Source organism: Ananas comosus, linkage group 2 (genome assembly GCF_001540865.1).
Source record: "Ananas comosus cultivar F153 linkage group 2, ASM154086v1, whole genome shotgun sequence".
Lineage (NCBI taxonomy): Eukaryota > Viridiplantae > Streptophyta > Magnoliopsida > Poales > Bromeliaceae > Ananas > Ananas comosus.
The window spans coordinates 3,514,604-3,520,750 of NC_033622.1; the positions used below are offsets into that span (position 1 = coordinate 3,514,604).

The 6,147-nt window shown below is 46.5% G+C and overlaps 1 long non-coding RNA gene across 1 annotated transcript; it reads left to right on the top strand.

Annotated features, from left to right (window-relative positions):
* On the top strand, positions 1,823–2,240 carry LOC109723587. Its single transcript, XR_002219709.1, has 3 exons — positions 1,823–1,915; positions 1,985–2,096; positions 2,187–2,240. It is a non-coding gene; the product is annotated as an uncharacterized LOC109723587 (long non-coding RNA).

The window sequence follows — 6,147 nt, forward strand, 5'->3', positions numbered from 1 at the left end:
AAGGGGTTAGTGGCTAGCTAGAGCCCTACGGAGTTTCTTTAGTTGGACCCGTGTCATCTTTTCTTTTTGTACCTTTGGAAAAGATGTATTATGTTTTGTACTAGAGATGTTGCTAGTCTTTTGGTTTTAGTAGCATACCTCTTGTATCTAATTTGTGTATCTCTTTATGTTAGAACTTTAGTAATTTTATTATACTCGTTCTGATAGCCTTGTTAGGACTTCTATGTTCATCCTTGTTAGTAGACGCCTTGTGTGTATTGTGTTTGTTGGTGTACACGGCGGGTCTACGCACGCGCCGGCGAGCTCCTGCTCGGCCCGGGGGGTGACAGAGCTCCTCTCCCCTTCCGCACTCCATCCCCACTAGCGCAGGCGCCGCCGGGTCGCAGGCAATCGGCCGGAGCCCCTACTCCCTGTTCGAGCTTTATTTAGGGCCGGTTTGACCCGGTTGGCATTTCCCGGTCATCCTACACTTCCCAATCAATCCGAATGTGAGCATGGCGATCCCCTCGACTTACTGAACACAGTGCTCACCTCCATTGCTGCCGGCGACCCTTCGTCACTGAGTTTCAGCTTTCCGGCTTTTGAAAGCATGCCATTAGAGAGGTTTTTCTACAGTTTTGATTTTTGAAGCCATCCGACCGTCAATCACGCTCCGGACAGTAAGCACGAGGATCTTTGCATTGAGACAAGTCAAATCGACTGGTTAGATTGATTCGCTGCGCAGCGAATCAGGGTAACGAGCTCGAAACTCATGTTTTATGCATTATTTGTAAAGTGGTTGTTGCTTTGTTGGGTTAATTGCAAATAGTATGCAATGGGGACCCCGCGCACAGCCTCATTATAGTACACTGAACTGGTGCAAACTGCCAAGTTCGAGTGTGGGAATGGTGTTTGGAATTATTCCACGTATTTTAAAGAGCTATAGAGAGATTTCGGTAAGTTAATGAAGTGATTAAAAGGTTGGATGTACAAAAGTGCATTACTATTGCCAATTCTGCAACCCTGCATATTGTACCGGTACAAATATGAATCTGTACCGGTACCAATAGCATCACCAGCAGTAGCTGCATGGCAGTAGACCTATTTTAGTCTTTTCTTCTCCCAATCTTATCTCTAAACCCCTGCATGACCCTTGCAACTCCTCTAAGGTTGCTGAAGTTCTGAAAAAGCAGGGTGAGCTGCTTCTCTTACTCTCTCTAGGGTTTTGAAATCTAGTTGAGTGGAATCAAGGGAATTGAGCTTAATATCCTCTCCTTTATTATAGCTGGGTGATATAGGAGGCTTGGAGCTAGCTTTTGAAGGATGGAAGAGGTGTTTTGGTAGTATTCTTCAAGTATCCTACAGAGGATTGCTGAGAGAGAGCTTTTGAAAGGTAATTAGTTCAACTTCTCCCTAGTTTGAGTAGTAGTATGGGATTTTGAGTGTTTTGATCCCTTTGCTGTCAGCCGAGTTGGAAGGAGGTTCCAGCAGCTAGAGAAGAGCTCCTTTGATGTAATTCTTCTGCTTTAGTCCAAGGAAGAGCTGGATCAAAGCCTTAAGAAGGTAATTAAATGATTAATTACCCTTTATTGAGACTATACAAGGTTTATTAGTGAAGGGTGATGCTGATTTTGGATCTATTGTTAACAGCAGCTACGAATGCCATTCTGAGCTGATTAGTCAACCCTGGTGAGCTGGTTTGAGAGTGTTTCAAGCATCAGGGAGTGAGATTCCAAGTTAAGAAGCTGAACAAATGAGATTTTAACCTATATTAAATAGTTTTATAAGAGTATTAAGGTTGTTTTAAGGCTAATTCACAGTAGGTTTGCGACAGATCGTTGGATTGTTCTCGGCTGACATTTGGGAGTTTTTGGAGGTTAAACTTGGTGCAGTAACCTGAACCGAAATGGGGATTCAAGCTATAGTATTGTACAAGGTGAGATTTCGCCAAAATTAGATATTTTGGTAATAGTTCAATGCAGTTTTTATAGTTAGTTCACAGCAGGTTTGGCAACCACCTCGAGCTGAATATGGGGACTTCGTGGGGCTGAATTGAGATGATCTAGGAGTGCTTCCCCCTTGGATTGATGCAGGTTTGGGCTTTAGTCTAAACCTAGGTGAGAACTTAATCCATATTATCGGATTATGAGAGGTTCTATTATAGGTGTGCAAATTCAGCTCTTAGTTGATTTCTGGTTTATTGTTAGGAGACTTGGAGACTTCGAATTCTTGCAGTTGCAACGTGAACAAGAGTCGTCGACTAGTAGGTGGGTTTGACCTCACCAGAATAAGTGAATTTCCCCTATGTTCTACATGATACTATAGAATTAATAGTTGTGTGCAATTATGTGAACATGTACTAGATAAAGAGTATTGAATGCCACAAATACGCTGGTTTTGTTGAATTGAATGAAACCTCTATGAAGTAAGAAAGCATGCATAAATGTTTTAATGTTCAGTTCTAATGCATAGATATTGGATAATCTTATTATGCCTCTATAAAGTAGCAAACGAGGACATTCACCTGTGATTTGACTTCTAGTACCATTGTACTGACAAGTTTGCAAGGGCATATGTAAACTAGCATCATTTTATGTGTTTATTAATCTAGTGGATACAAACATTACTCATTATATTGAGATTCTGACCTATAGGTCGAGAGCGAAAACTTTACATGCTTGAGACATGATGACCAAGAACTGTGAGACTATGGATTATGCTTGCTTATCATTGTGCTCATTCGCACATGCTTGTGAGGGTCGCTCCTCACAAGTCGGCATTCCGGAGTTGGCCTATGCGACAGATTGCTCGCCGTGCAGGATTGGGTGCCGAAGTGGATTGCCGTGGGGAGTGCATACTACCACGGGGCCATTAGGCACGGCGCAAGCAGGACTACCCTGTGTAGGTCCTTATGAATTAAACATTGTTACTAAATGACATCAATAGATGACCACCACTACATAGTGTATAGTTAGATAAAGACATGACATGTTTAAGTTAAAGTAATGACTTTACTTGTTTCTAATTAGTGATACATTTGAAAGTACAACTACATGTTCATCGCTAATTATCATTGCCATATCTATGATGTGATAACTGTTCTTACTGTCCAATTAGTACATCATGAACCTAATGGTGTAATTCGCTGAGGCTGGCGGCTTACCTACTAGGAACTATTGTTTAATAGTTCTCACGCCCTCTTTGTTGTTGTTTTTACAGAGCCATCCACGACGGGAGAGGCTAGGGATTGCGACAAGGGAGTCACGTCTAGCTAGGCATAGCGTGGAGTCCTGCTAGGTGATCACCTCGCTAATATGCGATGCTGATGAGGATGATGTGTACCCCTGTGTAGAGAGACTACCTGTAACGCACTGGACCTTTGCAAATTGCGAGGTTCGAGTGATTGGTCGTGCTCTGAGCCTTTCCAGATTTCTGGTAGGTCGTTGACTGTGTTCCGACCTATGGCACATGTCCCGAGGAGTGTGGTACGAAGCCTTGCACCAAAATCCAAAAATTTGGATTTTGGTCAGCTCTCGGATTGGCTGTCTGGCGGGCTTGTACCGGTACNCAAGAGCTGAGGTCAGTAATTGCCCACTGGGAACTATAAATTATAGTTCTCACGCCCTCTTTTTCTCGATGTTTTTCAGAGCCTTCCACTCAGGGTGAGGCCAGAGATCGCGGAAAGGGCATCGCCTCGGGCTAGCGCGCTTACCGAGGGACCGTTCGATAGGTGGTCTACCTCTCGTGTTTTCTTTTTGTGAAAGGTTGAGAGATGTACCTGCATATGTATAGAGACCACCATTTTTGTACTACTTATGACTAGCTTTATTTCTTTACCTTGGTATAGATGATAGAACTTTACTTGCTCTGATATCATTAGTTGCTCGTTATTTCATTTCTTGTATTTGTTCTATCTCTTGCTTTTACTTCCGCTTTTGTTGTAAACGCCTTATATGTGTAGACATATGGCGGGTCTGGGCACGCTACCGGGAGGGCCTCCGCCGGTCCCGGGGCGTGACACTACCACTTATGTTTATATAGTATTTGGGCGACTCGGTGGTGTACATGTTTGTGTAGAGTGATGTATTTACAGTTTTGGGTTTCGATCTCTTGTTAAGTTTTATGGGATTTATATTTACTCTCTTCTAGTTAGTAGTACTATTGATATAGACTTTGTTCTGATATCATGTTAGAACCTCTTTATGATCGTTACTTCGCTGACATGATCCTTGTAGACGTCTTATATATTGCAGGTATATGACGGGTCTGTGCATGTATCGGGTATGCTTCCGCTGGTACCTAGGCGTGACACTCGTACAGCATGTAATCACTGTTGGTGACCTCTTTACTAATCGTCAAAGGTCCGGGAGCCTTTGCGAGGTGGAAATGGGGTCCCACGGTGTCGTTTGGCGAAAATTCGCTGATCGAACGCGGTTTATGTTGCAATTTTTGCATGTTGGTCATGTGAATGCCCTGGAGACCTCGCCAAGCCTTGTTGGCTGATTGCTATCGCCATCTTCGAAGTCCGAATGTAGTGGATGAGTGGAAGAGGGGTTTCGGTGCGTTTTTCGACGAAATCACCGATAGAACGTGAGTTCGTGTCGTGATGAGTTTTCGGCTCTACGTGGTCACCCCGGGAATCATCGCCTAGCCTCGTTGGCTGGCCGCCAGGGTTGCCCCGTGTGTTCGAAGGTGGTAGGTGAGCGGCGGAGGCTTCCGTTGCCAAAGTGGACACTTTTGGAAGCCCAAAGCAAATTGGTCGACTGACAATGATTGAGTTGACATTGGTGGTTGTGTTCACTGCCTGGACACTCAAATGGATGTGTTTCAGGGCAGCGTGTCACGGGGTTAACTTTTTCGTTCGCAAAGCCCGTGCGGCGTTCGCCTTCCTGCTCGAAGATGGGCATGCCTTCTCAAGTCCTTAACACGGACGAGTCTCCCAAACTTAACAGCGGAATATCAATTCAAGCATTTTGCCAAACTTGCTGCTCTGCGAGACTTATAGCCCGACCATTCGCCTGTAATTGAACCCCTCGTCGGACTCCTCGAGTTCCCAACAAGCAACCCCAATACTGAGGTTGGACACCAAGCAAGGTTTATATTCTTCACCATTGTGTCTCATGCGCCTGACAGCATCCACGGCCATACCGCCTACGCGACCTGCTCGCTCGGTCCAGCGACATACATCTGAAAAGCCACCAAAGTGTGTGCCACAAGCTCGCCTGTCTCCCAATTCCAGCGACATAGCGCGACACTCCGCACGTCCATACTTCGCACCTCCGTGCTTCGCATACGACCCGTACGGCACTCGTGTCCCAACACTCCTGGCAAGAAAGCCAACAAGCCCACATCGTGCTTCTCGACAGTCCCTACGACCCTCGCTTTGCCATGGCGCTCCGCGCCCTTGATTCCTATAGGTTCGCCACATAAGGCCCCATACAAACGAGCCGGCCTTGCTCCGTATTGCTAGCCATCTGGCTCCTCCATGGCTCGACCACACCTCGCCTTCGACACCATTGGTCCAGTCTCTCAAGGTTCACTATACGAATACCGATACTGCTTGCCTCATTGGGTTTCGCCCCTCTCGAGTCTCATAGGCATTGCGCCCCACGAGTTCTCATTCGGCGTGCCTCCCTTTAACGATCCTATGGAGTTATGTCTCCTTAGACCTTCGCGGGCACTGCGCCCCGCGAATCCCCGCTCAGCACACTTGCCTTCGCGAGCCTTGCCCTTTACGGAGGGCCATCCATCGCAAGACTGTCCCTCATCCGCTCATACGCTCCCCTACATAGATCCAAGGCGACATAAGGTAGTGCAAGCGAACCTAGGAGGAAAGCCTCCCGGTAGTCCCTGCTCCATAATGTCGTCGACCTCTATTCTACGACATTACCCTAGGCCCGTGACCCTTCAACCATCTAGTACTCGGTCACACGGAACGCTAGGCTTGGCTACTCCGCTAGCCAAGGGACGACCCATGTCCTATGGATTGGCGAGGGAGTCGGGGCCACTCACGAAGTGTCCACCCCTCCTCTATATACCATGCAAGGCATCCACCCCTTTGGCACCCCGGGGGTACAAAGGTGCTCACCGAGGGGTACGTTTTGAAACCCTGCATGCGGTACCAAATTCTTTGCCATGGCACGGGCCATTGTTAGGAAATTTCCTTCG